General features: G+C 41.4%; 2 long non-coding RNA genes across 4 annotated transcripts; one reads left to right on the forward strand and one right to left on the reverse strand.

Moving 5' to 3' along the window:
• Window positions 1-7,098: 7,098 nt before the first annotated feature.
• On the reverse strand, window positions 7,099-19,877 carry LOC139829034 (uncharacterized). Of its 2 annotated transcripts, none has more exons than XR_011741239.1 (4): window positions 19,830-19,877; window positions 13,812-13,995; window positions 12,766-12,935; window positions 7,099-7,503 (listed from the first exon to the last, which is right to left on the reverse strand). It is a non-coding gene; the product is annotated as an uncharacterized lncRNA (long non-coding RNA). The 2 variants fall into 2 exon arrangements; XR_011741238.1 differs by lacking the exon at window positions 19,830-19,877 and adding an exon at window positions 15,702-15,845.
• Window positions 12,572-15,887, forward strand: LOC139829035 (uncharacterized). 2 transcript variants are annotated; one of them, XR_011741240.1, is made up of 3 exons: window positions 12,572-13,075; window positions 14,680-14,760; window positions 15,720-15,887. It is a non-coding gene; the product is annotated as an uncharacterized lncRNA (long non-coding RNA). The 2 variants fall into 2 exon arrangements; XR_011741241.1 differs by lacking the exon at window positions 15,720-15,887 and adding an exon at window positions 15,272-15,390.

A 19,877-nucleotide genomic window follows, 5' to 3' on the forward strand; every position in this document is an offset into this window, starting at 1 on the left:
ACGGAGGCGGCGCCCAGGAGCGGGCGCGGTGAGCGCGGCAGCCACGCCGGGCACTCGCTGCCCAGACGGGCGACCAGGCAGCCACCGACTGCCACCGCTGCCTGCTGTCCCAGGGAAAAACCTCCCCTCCTTCCTAACGCCTCGGTGGCAGCCCATCGAAATGCAAAATCTGTGCAGAAAGTACTTCGGTTTCTCCCGGCGAGGGACAAAGAAGAAAGTTTTCATTAAGGCTGGACTAGATGAAAATGGGTGTGACAAGTTTGTTTACAAACACCACTGCCCACGACCGAAAACGATACTCCACTTTTGTAAAATACAAAGCGTTGTCAATAACCATTATAAAAGCAATAATAATCCGAAAAGAGAACAAAGAAATGTTATAATATCTACGTAACTTTATTAGAGCAAATTTATTTTTAAATGTCTACGAATTCCCAAACCTCCTGAATACAAATGAATAAAAGTTTTTCTTCGGTCTAAAGTCTTTGCTTGAATGTAAATTGTTTGGGTAAGTGAATTTACACAGCAGCAAAGTTTGTTTGTCTTAGTCCAGTAGCTTTTCTTTAACGAACCAGATGTTTTGTCTGTAAATTGTCCAGACGACTTTTACAGTTCTGACATGTAATAAGCCCCCAAAACTCAGAACTAGAGTATCAGTGTCCTTGCAACCAGGACCAGGTATTTCGGAAAGAGCACGGGGAAAATAGATAGGAAAGTGCAGGCACTTCCCAGCATCTTAATATTTGGAAGCATTTATTTTAAGCTGTAGATAATCTTGTTCGAATCGATTCGCTTCCAACTGGAGTTAAAACTAATTCCCCACCTAACCCCAGATATCAGAAATTTATCCCCCCCGAAAAAAAAATCCCCAGCCACAGTGGTGGGGGGAACTTTGGCTCAGGAAGCCACAGGGCGCTGCGAGGGAGCTCCCGGAGCGGGCCGGCCCCGTGTGGCCCCCCCCCGCGCCACTGCAGCTGCCAGGCGGAGCGGGGAGCATGACCCGCACCCCACCGGACCGCAGCCCTCCGCGCAGCTGGCCGCGTCGGGCGGTGCGGTGCCTGCGCCGGGCGCTCCGTCCGTCCCTCCCCGCGGCGCCGGGCGGCAGCGGCGCCCTCCGGCTGGGCCGCGGCGGCTCCTCTCCCGCGGGGCCCCTGCGGAAGCGAAGCCCCCCGCCCCACGTCGGTTGGACAGCAGCCTCTACCCGTCCGCCCGCCCACCGCCGGGTGCCAACAAGTTCGCCAATAAAACTTGAGCGGCGAGAGCGGCTCCCCGGCCCCGGCGCTGCCGGGATGCTGCTGCTGCTCTCCCCACGGGAGAGCCGGGCCCCGTGCACGTCCCCGCGGGGTGGGGGACAGAGGCTCTGTCGCGTTTCGCCATGCCTCTCGGCTGGGCAGGGGATGCGGCCCCCGACCTGTTCAGGCTCCCCAGCCAGGCTTCCTCCGGGCAGAGCCGGGGGGCAGCGAGCCCAGCTTGGCCCTGCCCGAACCTCTCCCGTTCCGCTCTCTCGGCACTTGCCGCTCTCCCAGGGCGGTGCACTTTTTGGAGATGATGCGTGCTAAAATAAGATCTATCGTCGCGACTCAGTCCCGCTGAATTATCACTTTTTTTTTTTTTTTTTCTCCCTTGAAAGGACTTAGGGTCTCTGAAGAAACAATCAGCCGCTGCTTTGAAGGAAATAAGAGATACCATTCAGAGCTACTGTAGCGTAATGTATTCACTTGGGCAGTAGGAAAATCTTTTATGAAAAATAGTTACAGATCCTGGAACTCCACCATATGTGACAACAAAAGCTATTGTGTTAGCAGAAGGGGTTTAGCTAATTTTACCTATACAAAGTTTTACTAGCTCCAGGCTTTCAGAACGCCTTTGTGGAGACGGGCAGTGATCCCCAGAGCTGGTTAATTTGAAAGGCATTTGGAGGATGTAGAAGAAGGGGAAGGGATTCCCCTCTTATTTCTCGCATCACCTGAAAGTTTTCACTGCACAGATAACACAGCTGTTTTTTTGCTGACCGCCTGTGATTTAACGCAATAAAGATTTTGTTGTCCACAGATACACTTAAAAAAAAAGAAAAAGAAAAAAAAGAAAAAACACAGGAAAAATATATGAAGCGGGAAGTTGATAAAGACCAACCTCGAGCAACATGTTTCTTTCTTTTCACAGAAACTTATTTCCCAGACTTTTTTTTAAGTGATTTGAACATAGTGCTTGCACTAAGATATGGAAGTTTCTCTTTAAAAAGTTATCCATCTGCTAATAACGCACCTTTGTCCGGCTACGGGCACACTTCAAACCCCGCTGTTTAATCACCCTACCGCCGAGGGAACAGAAGCGCTACAATCCTCCCCGCCCGTCCCCGAAGAGCGGTGCCTGCGCGGAGAGGAGTTCGGTGCCCCCGAGGGGACGCGCACCGGGCCGAGGATAACAACCGACTCCCGGCGGGGCCTCTCAGCCCCGGCCCGCCTCGCTGCGCGGAGGTGCGGAGCCTCCCCCCCTGTTCCCCGTCCCTCTCGCCGCCGCCTCCGCGCCTCGACGCGCGTCTTTGATCCCGGGACTGACGCTGTGCAGGCCGGTAGGCCACGGCGTGGCATGCGGCCAGCGGGCATTTAAAAAAGACATAGAGGGGCTGCCGGGTCGTAAATCCTCGCTCCCCGGCATGCCTAGCAACTACTGTTTAGAAGGGCTTTATTAAATTTATTATGTATGAAGAGCACAGGACCAGGGTGACGCAGACTATGTGCAGGAGTTTGAACCGCACTCCCCCCTGCCTCCCCGCGGGGCTCCGCACACGCGGCTCGGCCGCGGGGGGACGCAGCACCCCGCGCGGAGTCCTGAGCTCGGCCGTACCGTGGTGGGACCCAGCGGGTACCCAGCGCCCTCCGCCCTTCTCAGAAAAGGGTGCCTGACAGCGCAGCAAACAGGCCCCGAGCTCCCCGCGGAGGCCGCGCAGCCGAAGCGGCGGCTGCTGCAGCATCCCCCCCGGGCAGCGTGCGGGGGCTGCCCTGGTGTTTCACCCCCCAGGGCGCGTTTCAGCCTCGCCCCGCACTTGGCACTGCAGCCCGCGCCCTTGTCCCCCTCCCACGCGGCGGGTTTGAGGGCAGGAGCATCCCCGCAACCGCGGGCAGGTCATTGCTGCGAGTGGGCTTGTGCTCCCGAGGGCCAGGGGATGTGCCAAGGCAGGAGCGGTAGACTCTGTTGGCTCTTACTAGAAACTGGAATTTGCACCATCCAGGTCAGATGAAATGTGGAAACTAAGAAAATCCGACACCGTCATTGATTCCCTCTCTTTGTTCTCGTGTCATCTGTGCACAATAGAGAGAAAGAAATGCGACTTTAAAATTGCAATTAGCCAGCTTTAGAGCAGATTTCTTTCATTGGGTATTTATTCCTATCAAATCTCATTTCTTCTCTGGAAAAGCACTTCTAATTTTAAAACAAAACAGACGATGTAAAATACCTTATATCCTTCTGTAATAAGAGTTGCTTAAATTATGACTGGATGTACCTAAACAGTCATTTTATAGTTTCCCACTGGTTTTGGTCAGGTCTTGAAAGAATGGCATTTTTTTCCTAATGTTTTAAAAGTATTAACTTCCTTTCAAACATTCTTTAACCTTTAATGTTTTGTAACTTGATGAAAAGGTCACTTTGTTCAGAGTGGATGCATCTGCTCCATAATTGTTCTAATATCAGGCAGAGCTCCATCCTAACACTAAATTCTTTTATGAGGGTTTTTTTTTCTTACTATACTATTATTAAGGTTACCATGAGTAATTGTTTTCAAGGCAAAGAGCTATAGACCAAGGAATGCTCACACTTGATGTAATTTCACCAACTTCAGATGTTTAGAGCTGTATTCAGCAGATTACGTTAGCTGAGCTCTGAGAAGAATAACCTGAACAGTTTCACCTCTTCCCACTTGTGGGGGGCTGAGGTAGAACAGGAACAAAATATGTCATTGAATTTCTAGACTGAGCTGCAAAATAGTACAAAATTGTGATTAATACTGCTATGAACTGGCAGCAAGTTTGATCTGAGTGCTCTGTCAGAAAGCTGAGACATGGATGGGTTAAGACCTAAGAGCAGAGCAATGCTGGAGATCCAGAGACCATCAGACATCCATGCCTCAGGAATCAGACTTAAAAAGCAATATGGTGGTAAAAATGTTATTATTCTAATTATAGTTTAGACTACTTGCTGTGAAGGCGACAGAAGCTTTTCAGTGCGTGTAAATCAATATTTATCATTAGAAGCAATAATATTTTGAATCTGTGTTTAGCCGGCTTTGGTATAGAGAACCTATATTTGATCCCATGTAGAAGATGAGGATTTGAGTACATTCATCGACACTGATGGGCTCAGAATGCCCCTCCAAGGGGCAGTGTTTGGCTCCAGCTACATGGGCAAACATCACTTGTTCGTGACACTGTAGCTGCTTTGCAAGAAGAGTGGTGATACCGGACTACATATCCGAGATTAAAGCGAGAACCTTAAATTGATGCAATTAATCCCTCTAAAATACAACAGGATTTTCTAATTCTTACACAATTCAAACATCCAGAGAATATGTTTAATTAAAACTTGGCTATACATTTTTTAGGATATTCTTAAAAAAAGAAAAAGAAAACAAAGAAATGAGCTAATTATATTGCTTAGTATTCTAATATGCCTTTTTTTTTTTTTTTTTTCCCTAATAACACACTTTTCTAGCCAGGCCAGTCCCTTGAGGACCAGTTCCTCATTTATAAAGAGGTCCCCAATGGGAGTTGAAAAGAGGTTATTTTATAAGAAGAAAATATATTCTGAAAGAGGAGCCATACAAAGAAAACCCTGCATCACATATATCAGTATGGAGGCTAGAATATGTATTCCAATGATGCAAATATTCCCCTGCAATAATTTGCTCGTTAGTGTTAACGAAAGCCCAGATACTGATGTCTGTGTATTTGTTCTTGTATATTTCATCACGCTAATGCTTTTAACTAAAATGATTTTTTAAGATTTGCTTTATTTAATGAATTTAAAGGTCAATCCTTTTCCTTTCCATATGCAAATCCTATTAATAGCAGAGGTTTGATATTAATGGGAGTTAATAGTGTAGATACCCTCTTCACACAGAAACCCCACAAGAGAATGAAATAATCTCAAGATAATTTCAGTAAATTTGTTGCTTCCTTCTCCCCTTTGAGTAACCAAATATCAGGGCAACAGTACCTCAGAGATAGGAGTGACAGCCAGAGGAAGGATGAGACGTGGAAGGGCACACAGGACCTCCCCAGCTCCCAGACACAGGCCCACGGGGAAAGGACACAGCCCCACAGCAGCTGGAGCCCGTTGCTCCTGCCACCTCCTCACCAGCCGCTCGCATCCGCAGGAGCCAGGCAGGATACAAGGTGCCATCGCCAAGACACTCTTCCCCAGCCTCCTGAAGAGGGAACAGGTAACTTCTGCTCCCTTCAGAGGCAAATAGTCTCCACCTGGGAGACCACAGCAGTGACTCAGACTAAAACAGGAGCTGCTGGAGTTGGTAAGGGAGTAAGTGAAGTTACTGGCTCTCCCTGTTTCTGACAGCTTTGGAGTTGCTAACTGTTTTGTCACTGTCTTTCTACCTATATTTGATGTAGCAGGACTCACAGAGTTTTTGATTAGGTTTTGTTTTGTTTGTTTTTGTCTATAGCTGTTGGTGTTAAAGTAACAATTATATACCTAAGGAGGGGGAGGTGGGGAAGGAGAGGTTATTCCACGTTGCTTTCCTTTGCAGCCCCTATAGCAAAATGCTCCCTGTGTTAATAAGTAAAGAACAACCCTGTCTAGACTAACTTATGCAGCAAAACATGGTTTTCAAGCAGATGAATCTGGATAACAAACAACAAAGCATCATTAGTCCAGAGCAGCTTCTTCCTTGGTGAGGAATAAAGAATACCTCGTGCACCCCTGGCACGGCCATCCCAAGCACAGCTCCTGAAGATTGGCCTCTATTTCATTAAGGGCAAGACAGAGTGATGTCATGGACCACAGAGTGGTGTCCCTTTACCTCTTATCAAAGGGCACTAACCCACTCCCTCTGAGCACCAGGGACTCTTGCAAGGAAAATCATCTTCACTGCAGCCTCCCTCCTAGTTGTCACTCCTGAGCTGAAAGAAGTTTCCCAAGTACCTTTTATCAACCTGCCCTTAGCACGTGACATTTATCTACTGCACTCCCAAACAGTGCAAGGCCCTTCACAATCACAGTTTACAATATCTGAATGCCCATTCCAAAACTCACAACACCTTAGTATTTTTAGGGAAACCTATTTTCTTTCCTTAAATGGAATTTACTTTTCCACTGTTTATACTGAAGGGATTTTTTTTCTTCTTCTTCCTGAACCTGAAAGCTGTTTTTATCCTTTGAAAAAGGTTGTGAATAAAAACTAGATGCCATAGATTTGGCAAGGGAAGGGCTGGAGGAGGGTAGGAGGCACACTGGGAGGGAGCCAAGGCCACAGACACAGGCTGGATTATAGGTTGATACATACTCAAAACTCCCATTGGCTTCTGTGCAAACAAGAAAGCACAGAATTACTCTGGCATTTGAAGTCTGTGACAGAATCAGACTTACACTGCTTATGTTTTGGAGAGGCGAGTGCTGATTGCCACAAGTGTTCTGTTTCCAGACAAACAGCAAAACTCTGTAGTTGTCCAGGTATGTCACAGGCTCAAAGATTTTGCATTTTTACAACATGTTAGGTATAAATTACTTCCACAAACAGCAGCCTGGACTCAGTGGAACAACACAGTTTCTGTTATAGCAAATCTGGTGTTTCTGGATTCAAATCTGCCACAGGCACTCTGGATTTTAATTAATATATTGTTTCATATGTATGAGTATTTCACGTGTGGGTTTTGTTGTTGTTTTCACACACCGCATTTTTAGTTTAAACAAGGTATATCCTCTGTATTATTCTCCAAAGCAACTGCGTAAATATCACAGGCTTTATAGATCTGGTAGCCTTTCCAGTGAACACCACAGCAGTCATGCTTCACACAAAAGGGATAACATCCAAGAGTGCAGCTGATAAGAGCAACAATTTACAAAGCAAGAGATCTGTTATGCAGTGAAAGCTTTATTACCATGACTTGATGTTACATCTACAACACATAAGGGTTAATCATTGCAGCAGTTTGCAGCTGGTTTGTGCTCTCAGGGGAGTCATAGCAATAGACTTCTGCGTGTAAGACAAGGTCAGCGCTGCTCTCCCGGGGTCAGCGGGACACGTGATAGCACAACTCTGAAACTTCGGCTCCGAGGAGGCACAGGTGCCAAACCCATTTTGTGGTCTGTTGTAGAGCACTTCTTGTGGTTTTTATTCTCCTCAGTAAAAACACATACATAGCTCTGTGGTATATAATTGGACGGCGAGTTTTCAGAGCTCCCCGTCAGCGTGAGTTTTCTGTGGCAGCAGTGGGTTCGTGAGTTTGCAGGGTACATGTAACATTTCACGGGAGACTTATTCTTAGTGGACTGAGAAAACAGAGCAGTCAATGCTGAGTTTAAGGGCCAAATCCTGCATAATTTGTTCAGTCTCATGGTATAAAATGCTTGTGTGAGTAAAGTGAGCAGAACTGGACTTTAACATTTTTATTAATATTTACCTTCTGCTGCTACAAGACACAACAATAATCAAATAAGAAAAAACTTTAATCCTCAAATGCAGCTTTAATCTTCAAATTGGTTAGCTTATCAGAGAGGTAACATTTATTTTCAAAGACAGGCTGCTCGGAATGATCAGCTGAAATAGAAACCTATAAGTGAAAGGATGTACATTTATTGGGCAGTGTTGTCTATATTTATAGTTTCTGCTCAACCCATATTTCTGGTTTTATATGCATGTGTCAAAAATTAATATACGGCAAACTTCTCCAACAGTTTTAAGAGATCCTAAAATATAATAAAATCAATAAATGATGTTCTGGCATAAATGTTTCTGTAGCTGAGGGTGGTCAGGTTCAAAGGGCAACATCTGACCATTTCTCTTTCCCACCCTGCTGTGGAGTAAGACCCTCCCCTCAACTTCAAATCACTGGGGAGAGGGTAATTTAAGCTATACTTGATGTACCCTATACATCACTGTCTTCAGGACCAGGTTTAAAATTAAACTCTGATGTACGAAGTTAAACAAAAATGAGATAAAAATTGGCAGGGGTTGAAGAGGGTCAAAGTAGTCAAAACACAAGGTAGACTATTGCTTCTTTTGATTTATGTTATTCTGTGCACTAAAAAAATAAAATTATCGGTCTTGTGGAGACTTTTTTCATTGAGAATAACGCATTCCTAATTTGTTTTCTATAGACTTACAGGGCATTCGCTCTGCGAGATGGGAGCATTTATTTATTTATTTATTTATTTTGGCAGAGGCAGAATATCACCAACTGTTGCCAGAATATTCAAATTATCATTAGATTCAACCTTTGTCACTCAACGGCAAGTGAAAGAGAGTAGTATTTCACTTTCCATTAGTGGTTATTTCACAATGCACACATCTATAACCTTGTATGTGTATACAGTTTTGCTTTCAGGCAACTATTTTGAATACAAACAATGTGCTACATTTGGTAGGAGAAAGAAAGAGTTCTGGGAATGTTTCCTTTTGCATGTTATACATGCACATAATGCAGTTACCCTCCAGAAATTCAGTACAGGAAAGATGCCAAACAGCAGATTCTTTTGAAACCAATTCAAGAAAATCCTTGCACGAAGTTAATTTTTTATGCTGTAGTCAACTTTTCCACATATTGCCATTTACATGGTCAGTGTGTGGACTGCAGGCAAAATAATTTGGAATTGTAATCTTTATTTTCTGTAACATGATAATGAAATCAACTACTATCCACTGGAATCAAATGAATTTCTCTTTGCTACTCCAGTGGGAGGAATAAAAGGGTTCTACCGGCTAAACTGCCAGGCTAATGGGAAAGTGAAGAAAAACCAAGTCCTTGGATGGCTAGCAAATAAAAAATGCTTTTTTTAAACACAATGGTGAACATATAAAGATCTTGAAATCTTTTAAAAACTGATTAAGCAAGCTTTTTCCAAAAGTTTTTAATTTTTGTATGAGAAAGTCCTATTGACTTCATATGGATTACAGCTGATCAAAGCTGGGCATGTTCTTGGGCTATATGAGGGATTAGACAGCAAAGACATCTAAACTCTGAACATGTTTAAACTTGATTATAAAAGTAAAGGAGAAAAGCTTATACTGTCCAGATAAGTATATAAGAAAAAGTTTATATCACTGTTTCATCAATATTGACAATGATGATTCTTAGGCATTAATTTAGTGAGGACCTGTTTGCTATTTAATCTGCAGATTTTAGTCTTTCACCAAAAGTTTAAGAGACGCATTGTGCAAATTACACTTTATATGTGTGATTTTACAGGACTGACCAGCAAATATGCCTTTAACATACATAATTCGGCAAAAAAATGTATGTAATAATTAATAGATGCAATTCTTCACAAACGCCTGGCTGGAAAGCTGGAAGTGCAGTAGGTATACAAACAGTGGATTGTTTTCACACATACAGCAAGCAAAGATAAGAATCAAATGTTATAAAGGGTCTACTACTTGTGATCTAGTGTGCCAAACCTTCTGGATATAACAGCTGGGCAATATATTTTGTACCACTGATGAAGACTTTTTCAAATATATGTGTACATATATGTATATTTTTCTTTTTTTAAAAAAAAAAAAACCAAAAACCAAACCTTTGGGGTCACATAGAAGACAACTCATGAACTCTGTAAGTGCAGCAGATCATATGTAACAAAGAACAAAGCGAAGAGCTAGTTGGTTAAGAAATTATGATCCAAAATTTTCCTATGTCCTTTGCACTTTGGGAATCGGGAGAACTATGAATTAAAGAGGTGGTCAGAAAGGTCACAGAGAATTGCTCCAGTATTCACAAAAGATGTAAACATCATGGGAGCTGCAGGATCTTAGAATGAAGGTTCAGAGAGAGTACAGGAGCCACTCGGAAGCTAGTAGCTGCTCAGAGATCAGGTTAAGAACAAAAGTATATTAAAAGTTTTAAAAGAGGGGGAATATCAGCTGCTATAAATACATGTAACCCTTTAAAATAATTTGTTTAGGATGACTGATGTGCTTTGCTGATTTATCCATGCAGCAATTAGAAGTTCTTCCTTGGGAGAAGTGCGTGGCATACAAGATGAACTGACTGATTCCTTCTTGCACCAAGCAGTTGATTACGGGTAACGGATTCATTTTACAGATGTTATACTAAATGTGTTGCTGTACACAGTCATCCAAGACTAAGATGCATCACAGGTGCTCGTTCAGTGAGGGACTAATCCAGAGCTCATAAAAATGGAAAGATTTCCACCAGCTTCACAGGCCTCTGGATTAGATGTTTTCCATCTACCTGCTCGCAAGAGATATTTCCATTTCAGTGCAGCTGTGAGATGGAATTTTCTCCACCGTCTTATACTGTCCCTTTTTAGTGCACAGTATTCTTCTAGAGTGAAATTTACCCATCAACATGTACAAATTCTCTGAACTATTAATGACATTTCTGTGGTCCCTGTTTTTACCAAGGAAAGCAGTATTACCAGAACTTTCTTCTGAGTGTGTTCAGATTTACATCACCTTGCTCAAGCACTTGCAAAGGTACCACGATCAAAGCAATGGTAAAGAATCAAGTCAATAACTGAATAACCCTCCTCTGAGTAATTATTATTCTGTCAATGAAATTCAGGGTTTGCAGAGGTCCAGTCAAAGGCTTAAGCACCATTAAAGTCCAGCTTATTCCTCAGGCCACCTCTGAACTGAATTGGGCCCCATTTTATTAAATTATAATGGAAAGACTGCCATGTCAAGTATACTGATGCTGAAAGACCCAACCCCACAAGACCTCACACAGATAAGTAATCATCACTTATGCTAATAGCATATTCGACTTCTGTGGGATGACACGTGAGGATGGACTACTTACTTGACTAAGATTAGTAAGAACAGGCATGTTACACAGAACGAATGACTTATAAATATCCAGCTGCAGCAAAGTGCTGACTCCCATCAGTGAGTGTGCGAAGGTGAATGAAGGGCAGGATATGATCTTTAGAAAGCTCGCTGAATACTATTATTGAATTGGTGACAGTTTTGCAGATTTCTAACCTATAATAACCTCAGCTTTGCCTCCTCAGTGGCTTACTTCTCTCCACTGTTTTTCTGCTCTGCTTTCGTTTTCTTTTGCCATAATACAACAATCCATTTATATATATGTATTTTTTTACTCTTTCTTCTTTAATGTTTGCAAATGAATTTTGTGTTTTTGAAAGGTATTTAAGCAACAGTCACAAAGGCGCAAGTGCTCCTATTTAACTGCAGAGCAGACTACTTGGTAGCATCCCTGTACTGCCCTGCCAATGTTCCTCCCCTCTGCTCTGCTAGGATCAGGGCACCTCTATGCTCGTTCAGACTTTGGCTTCTCCCTTCAAAGCTGACAACAAGGGCACCACCATTCAAGTGATTTTGTATGGTAAAATATCTAACTGTTAGGTCTTGGTTTAGTACAATTTTGTTTCATACAGGTCACAGAAACAATCAGATTTTGGCCCTTATACTCTATAATTTCTTTGAACCAGCACTCTAGAAAGGGAAAAATCTTCACATCTAACCTGACTCAGTTTCACTTATTCACTTGAATTCCTTGTGGTCCAGTTTTTGTTCCTTATTTCCCTATTTTGTTTCCACTAATTTTAAAAGTGTTTTATTGCAATTAAGTAGCCCTCCCTGGTTTTCCTATCCTGATCAGACTTTTAAATCCTTTTCTTTGTTTGTTTTTCCGCTGGTTGGAGAAGCTGTATCTGAAAGTAATGTAGTAGTGACCACTGATGACTGGCTTCTAGGAACTTCATTAATCCAGAATTAATATGTTCCTGAGACCTGGAGAAATCATGAATGGTGAAAAATATTTCTGGTACACACATAATAACTGGTATAAATATTGTATCCAACATCAAAATCGCAGATCCCAAATACTATAACAAAGGGACCCTTAAATCCAGGTTTTTGACCTGGATTGTAGAGAACTGTATAGACATCACAAAGTCAAAGAACTTAAGTATTACAGCATTAGTAACATTCTTAAATTAGGATTTTCCTGTTTCATGGGGGCTTCTAGCTCAGCTGTAACGATTGCTCTGTGTGTGTGTGCCCCTGTGTTTGGCCAATCAAATGAGTGAAATAAAAATTCCCTAATTTCTGCGACTTTGCTTTCATTGCTCTGTAAAGCACTAAAAGCAGAAACAGTTTCCTGAAGAACTCCTTCATAGCAGGCCCTTGAACAAGATGACTGTTTCTAATAAGCAACAGCTGCCGTTGTGGTTTTACTCGTCAAATGATTCATGTCTTTTGCTCAGAAATGATAAGTGGAACAAATGTTTACTTAGATATGTAACAGAGGAACAATTGAAAAATAGTAGACTGTCAAAGAGAAATATTTTCCTGTTATCTGAACCTTGACAATTAGTCTGAACTGGTTTTTAGTCCAAAGGCAATGTTATAGCGGTGCAGTTAGAATGGTGAAGAGTTTAGCTCACAGAATTCTGAAAATCAAATTCCACAGGGTGGTTTACAAGTGTCTGCATTAGCCCTGGGATTTGAGGGGGACACAAGCACCTCGGTGCAAACTGCTACCCCACCCTAATTCCTGGCAGTCTCCCCTCCTACTTTTAGTCATCTTTGAAGGAAGACAGAGAGCTTACCATTTCCACTTGTTTCTGCTGTGTCTTCAGGGAACACCAAAGTGCTTCTCTGCTGCTTGGTCTTGAGCAAATGCCCTCCGTTGGCTACTGCTTCCCCAGGATTCTACAGGGTCTTCTGGGAGGAGCAGATTAAATGAGGAAAAGTATTCTAACACAGGAGATTCTAGGCTCTGTTCAAGGACAAGAAGATTACATTACCCTTCGGATGTTGGGAAGGAGAACCTAACAGACCCTTGATGTATCCCCGCTGAGCCTGGAAGCTGCTGCAGTCAGAGAGATTTGACACCGCTGTGGCATCTCAGGGCTGGAGGTAAATTTTTGTGAAGTGCTGGAGGAAGCAGTGGTAGACTAACTCTTACAAGCCTATGATGACTGCATCAAAAAATGAAGCCTTTGAAGGGGGGGCTGGGAGACAAACAAGCATGGAGAAGGCCAAGGAAGCCTTGGGATATACTCAGTGTGCAAAGGATACCAGTGTGCATCTATAACTTACTCGAACTTAGATGGATACTTGTCAGTAAAATAAGGTTGAAATCCACCTTCATTTTGCACAGATTCTGGACTTCATAATTTTTTCAGAGCTCTCTCTTCAGTATCACTGTATGACACTGCACTGAGTTGTATGGAAAGATCGTCAGAGCTTCGGTTTCCCATCTGTAAAACGGGGGTAATATTTCCTTTCTCCCAGCCTTTATTTAGCTTACAAGGCTCCTGGGACTAGAATTCTTTTATTGTGTCTTTCTGTATTGTCTCGTACAACAAGACCCTGATCTCAGTTGAAGCCTGTAAGTATCACTGAAATATAAATAGATAATAATAAAAAGATGATTTTGACACAAAATGGAATTTTATATTCTGGAGAGTGAAATAAAATATGTACTAAAGTCTACTAAAGTGTAACCATGAGATCAAATGATAACATTCTTCTGGCAACAAGGAGTTGACACAAATTTGTGAGATTAAACTGAACCAACTCAACGGAGGCTTGTTCTGGTGGCTTATTCATATAAAGTGTATGAAAAAAGTAAGTGAGATGATCAAATTACCCTCACAGCATGGATTTTGACATGGATGTAGACTAACTGAGTCACTGGAGGGCTGAGCAGGTGCGTTGTTCTAATTATACCCTCAGTCTTGTGAGGATGGAGCAAACTGCCCGGTTGCTTCCCTGGTGAAGATGAGGTGTTACCAGCCATCAGCAAAGGCGAGGGGAGAACAAGGACAAGGCACCTGGTGGGAGAAAGAGGATGAAAGGAGGAGGCAAAGAGAGCATATTCATAATGCTACTCATCTGTTAAAAATGTACACACATATCTGGCCTGAGCCATTTGGATGCCACGTCTAGTACTCATTTCTTGTGTCTCTGAGTAACCCCTCCTTATGGCGAGGCACACAAAATTATTTTTGAACATTTTCTCTTTTATGGCCTTGTACTGAGATATCTGGCTAAATATAACAATTTATTTGTTTATTAATTAATCAACAGGCACACTAGGAGTTACAGCCCAAACAGTCCCCCACACAGGTTTTTATCACCGTATACTATACCCCTAGGGAAATACACATCTTTTTTTTTCAGGAGCATAAATGGACATTTCTATAAATTGCAACTACTTGGGTGCATGTAATATGCAATATTATTCATCTTTGTATTCCAGGTGAATCCAGACTAGACTACCAGCCTCTAGGGGAGTCTGCTTCATATAATTATCAGTATTCAAAGAATGATTGTAGATGTTGTAGCTTAACAGCAGGTGAATGGTCCTTATCTGAATATTAAATAAACTGCAACTGGATTTCTAGGTTATCTCTGGCTAAATGTTTGCAAAGTCATTAGTGAAAGCATGCAGCTATAATCCAAATCACTCTTCTTCTTACAAAGGATTTCCACTTTTGTTTTTAATTCCTTTACAGGATGAATTGCTCATCTCCCCTTCCTATACACACAATCTTGTCCTTTGGTTGGACTACCAGAAACATCAAGGAAGCTGCCTTGTAAGTACTACCTACACTCTTTCCTTTTTTCTTTTCTTCCCCTAAATAACAAAAGAAACGTAGGGAAGAGTGACAAAGAGAAAGATTTATTATTTCCTCTAAGGACTATCAGAGCTCCAAGTCCTGGAAAAAGGCTCTTTAGTAAACTGGTCCTTTGTCCTCCGATGTTCGGGGAATTTTAGCACTACAGTCGGTTTCCTTATTGCATGATCTGAGAGAAGCTTTATGTATTTATTTAGTAAAAATATTTTATTACTGTTTTAAAATGAGGGGTTTAATATACTTCAACACCATTTTAGTAGCTTGATAGTCGATGCTATGTGAGTATAGCAGATAGTAGTTCTGAGAAAATTAATAGCAACAAAGAAAAAGAACAAAAACAACCCCTGCTGAGCAGAAGGGACCAGACCAGAACCAGCACAGGAAAATTACTGGAGATAAAGGAAGAAGAATTACCGTGGGACTATATAACATATGATTTTTGAGGCACAACTCGTGTTTCAATCCCTAGATGTGAAGAGCACAGTGATTTTGCTAGAGAGCCATTGTGAAGAGGAATTTTCAAGATGGACTACAAGGGAACTGGGCCAGGACATCAGCCACACCCTTTGCTGGGTACCACAAAAGCTTTACACCCACTAAGGCCTGGGCCATCAGTGGCAAAACATGTTATCACAGTAGCTGCAAATATTTTAATTTAATATTAAAATAATTGAATATTAAACCTGAATATTATCTAATTGAAAATGAAAAAAAAAAAAAGAAAAAAAAAAACCAACTGAACAAAAACCACACAAACTCAAAAACCACCAAATGGAGCCATTACTACAGTAAGCCATACACCATTTATTTGTATGTGGATTTCAATTATTTTGAGCTGTAACACGTGTTGAATTCTCAGCGTGACATAGGCTATTGTCTTTAGTTTTCAAGCACTATACCTCTCACTGTCGTTTCAGGCTTCTGCAGACTCAGGCAGATGTTACCACACCTATCTATGAGGCTTTCTGCTCATCTCTGCAGAAAAGAAGGAGGGAAGAATGCTGAGCGCTATGTTGTGTTTAGCTCTGAATTATCCAGCAAGCCATGCAGTCTCAGGGACTAGGGAATACAAGGGACTCTGCTTCTCCATGCCAAAGTTCCATTTCTTTCAGGAACAAGAAACAGGAAGAGTTTTTTCTAGCATGTGAGCTCTTCTGTATATTTTTACTTAAAATCGTGTAAGAATGTAAAGCTCAAAAGTTTTGGAAGTGCATTGATTTACACTCTTCCACCAAGAAATGGGTATTCTGTAACTCTAACTTTTCTAGCTTTGTTCCCTGGGACATCTACATTGGGTATTACTGTGTGCTTATTCTGGGCTTTGCACCTATGCTATGGTTGCCAGCAATTTAGGAAACAGAGCCTAGAGGCATATGTTTGGGTTTTTCTTTTTTCCAGTTCCATATTCCTAAGCACATTTATATGAAAGGGAACTGTACAATAATTAATATCAGCTCTGGTATTCCTGTTTTCATTATGCTAAAAAGAGAAAAAAAAAGAAACTGAAGGAGTAATGCTTTTTGGTTGTGTTTGTAGTTGTGATGATCTCCTGCTAAAGGGCTTTCTCACATTTAGGCAGGAGCCTTTAGTTACCATCTGGGAACTCCCTTCTCTAGGACCAGAAGTACTCTGTTTGACTAGAACAAACTACAGGAGTTAAAAACTGTTTCCTAGTTGTCATTTTTAATATAAATATTAAAAAAAAAAAAAAGTAAAAATCTTCAGCCCAAACTGTTCTACACAGTTCAAAACCCAAATTTTCATCCTTGCTCAAGTGTGAGTCACCTGCAGTCACTGGGATCAGTTTCAATTTATCCTCAAATATGTCCATTTTCTAATGATGCTTTTTAGCAACACCTGACTTCATATTATTTGTATTCATTTCTATTTTCATAATCTTTTGAAGCACTTACACACTTCCTGATTTAAAAATAAGCCCTTTGACAGGCCATCTGCACTTAGAAGCCAATATCCATATCCCAATCCGTCTGAAGGTGGTGGAAATTTTGACATTTATTTCAATGGTGAAATCATAATTTGGTTGCACTGTACAGCAAAGGGGAAGATGATTTGCTTAGGGAGTGATGAGGGTTGGCTTTGTCCCTGCCATCAACCACATGCTGGCTGATTTAAGAATGAAACTTGGACCCGCTCACAGACACAATCGATCACTAGACCGGATGCCCTCGTTGAGCGAGGCTGAGCAGCTGGACAAACACGAGAATGTAATGGGAGAGCAAAAATATACTAAGTTTTAGAGAACCTGAGAATCTCTCATGTTTCTGTATCACATCCTCAAAAAACTTTAAAAAGCATATAGCATACAGAACAACCAGAATACGTGCTAGCTACAATCTGAGGCTAATATATTTGCTTTCCATCACAGATACGAAATCTTGACCATCACCCCAGCAGGTTCTGCCAGCCACACAAGAGGACAGTTTTCTGAGACATGGTCAGTAGCTTTGCCTGAGACAATTTTGTGGTTTTATTCTCCTGAGCAGATCTGTGATTTGGCGGAGTCTTTAAATACGTACAGACTAAAGAACCTCCAGCAACATAGACCTAGTTTCAAGGTCTACGGTAAATACTGTAGTACATATTTTAAAACTGTACAATATTTATATTAGGAGTGTGGTTGTTTCTAAGTCTGTAGTACGTACTTGTCTGTCAAATTTCTGATGGAAGAAGATTGTGAAGATATGACATCTCTGCTGCCATCTGTGATGTAGGTTTGGGTAGGAAATGCACTGAGGACAGACTGCCGATGTTCTGGGTTTACAACCCGGCAGAGCCAGTCAATCCCTACAAACAGGAGCAATTTTCATAACACAAGGGGGTGAGTCCTGATCCAAAGCCCTGAACCACGGGTGCTCCCTCGGCTGCTATTGAGAACGTGCCCTGGCGCCGCCAGCCCGCAGCCTTTTCAATAAAGTCAGACAGAGGCCCACAGCAGGTAAATTACTGTTAGCCATAGTAACATTCCCATATAGGAGAGGGAGTGAGTTATGCAAATATCTACTCCATAAATCTGTTATGTGGCTTGGAAAAAGAAAACAACACCAAACAAAAAAGCCACTTAAAAATTTGCTCCAAATTTGGCCACGGTATAGTTTTTTTAGTTCAAAGAAATGGAGATAACTTTATTGTTATTTGTGTTTGGATCAAAGAAAATTATGAAAATAAACATTAGACAGAATGATAATCAACACTGGGAAAGAAATGTTTACTAAAGATTTTCTTCTGTGTTCTCTTACCAGCATTAATAATATTTTCTTTTTCTAAAGTTTTCTTGCTTCCTTCAAAGGGATTGATTTCAGTAGAAAGAACAAACATATGCAAATAAACTGAATGATGTTATACCCCCTGCCCCTATCCCCCCAAACTGCATCAGATAATTCCATATTGTTAGCCTGCATTACATGTTTATCAGTTTTTTGTCTTAATCAGATATGAAGCTCTTGCAGTACATCTCTAGAACTGGGCTGTGACCCTGATGTGACTCTACAGCACAGAAGCAGCCTTAACCCTGCTGTAATCTAATAGTTCAAATTTAACGGATTTGTTTTTTCGGTGGAAATAATGGCTTCCTGTCACAAAACAGAGCCACAGATTACATATCTGATAAATGGCTTTGGCATGATTTTTTCATGTAACACACAATTAACAGGGCTTTCCATAAGTTTCATGGTTTAAGGATGTGGTGAATGCATTAGTAGGTTCATTACTATGCATTTTCTTAAAAAAATACATTTCTTCTAGTGCTTTAAAAACAAATAATACTTTGCTTAGAAAGAGCTCACCTATGCTTTCCAGTGTTTATTTAGCCTCAAAACACTATACTGAAATTATTACCACTGAGTGCTGATGTATTTTTTTCATGAGGCATATAATTATAATTGATAACCCAAAACGTAAATAGGGTAATTTTGATTTCATAAGCTACCACCCATACAGATACTGAAAATTTCCACATTATAGCTATAATTGGTTTTTGTCATGCCATAATCCCCTAAACATTATCAGCTAATTAATAGCTGAACAATACATAAGGAGATATACAGCTCTTCTATGGATGGTGTTACGTATTTTGAAGGAGTTTATTATCTTCAGTTTGGTTTTGGAATCAGAGATCAGAATTGCTCATGCTCCCTTCGTTGGGTATCTCCAGCCCACCCAACCACCAGCCTTACACTGCTGCGTGTCGCTAATTCCCAGCATTTACAATGAGGTAATCATCACCTCGTAGTTCAGTGGTGTGAATGCTGGTCAGATGGCCTGTATTTTATTAACAGAAATAGGGTCACAAGTCAAATACATGCTTGGGGTCAGTGAGCAAATACAAAAGAAGATTAGAGGAACAAAAAAAAAATGTGACTGGAGGGGTAAAATCCCACTGGGGGTTAATCGAGCAGAAATGTATCAAAGAATGTAAACTACCCTTTCTTTTGTTATTCGTCGTACGGGACATAGTTCCTATGTCCTGCTGATTCTAGTTAGATAGAGCATCACCTCCAGAATGCTATCTTTTAATGATCTCTTTGTACAGAACCTTACAGAGGGACTTCCAATAATACCACTACTTACTGCTAGTACTACTGCTACTACTACTAATTTAATAACAGCAATAAGAAGAATTAAAACCACTTAGCATAAATATATAAATTACAAAGACTTGCTTCACCTAATATTGTAATATGCAAAGGCTGCCTATAAAAAATAAAAGAAAAATAGCATTCAAAGTCACTTTTTTAGGATTCTCTTCTGCCTTCGAGATGAAAAGACTGGACCAAGAACTAAATTCACGATTTTAATGAATTAGCTCCCGTTTGCAAAACAAGCGAATTAATAAGATTATTTCTGAAGAGGTGGTATTCTATTGCTGTAGTTTTAAATTTTAGAAGAAAGACTGTCCTTTCAAAAGACAGAATGGCAAAAAAGGAGTTAGCATCTCTGATCTGCACAGTAAGTACTGGACTTGGTAGAGCCCAAATGGCGGCAGTCAAGAAAAATCATAGGGTACTTACCAAGCAGCAGCTGATTTTCTCTTCTGATACATGTTCATCGCTCTTTCT

This window comes from Patagioenas fasciata, chromosome 13 (assembly GCF_037038585.1).
Source record: "Patagioenas fasciata isolate bPatFas1 chromosome 13, bPatFas1.hap1, whole genome shotgun sequence".
Taxonomy (NCBI): domain Eukaryota; kingdom Metazoa; phylum Chordata; class Aves; order Columbiformes; family Columbidae; genus Patagioenas; species Patagioenas fasciata.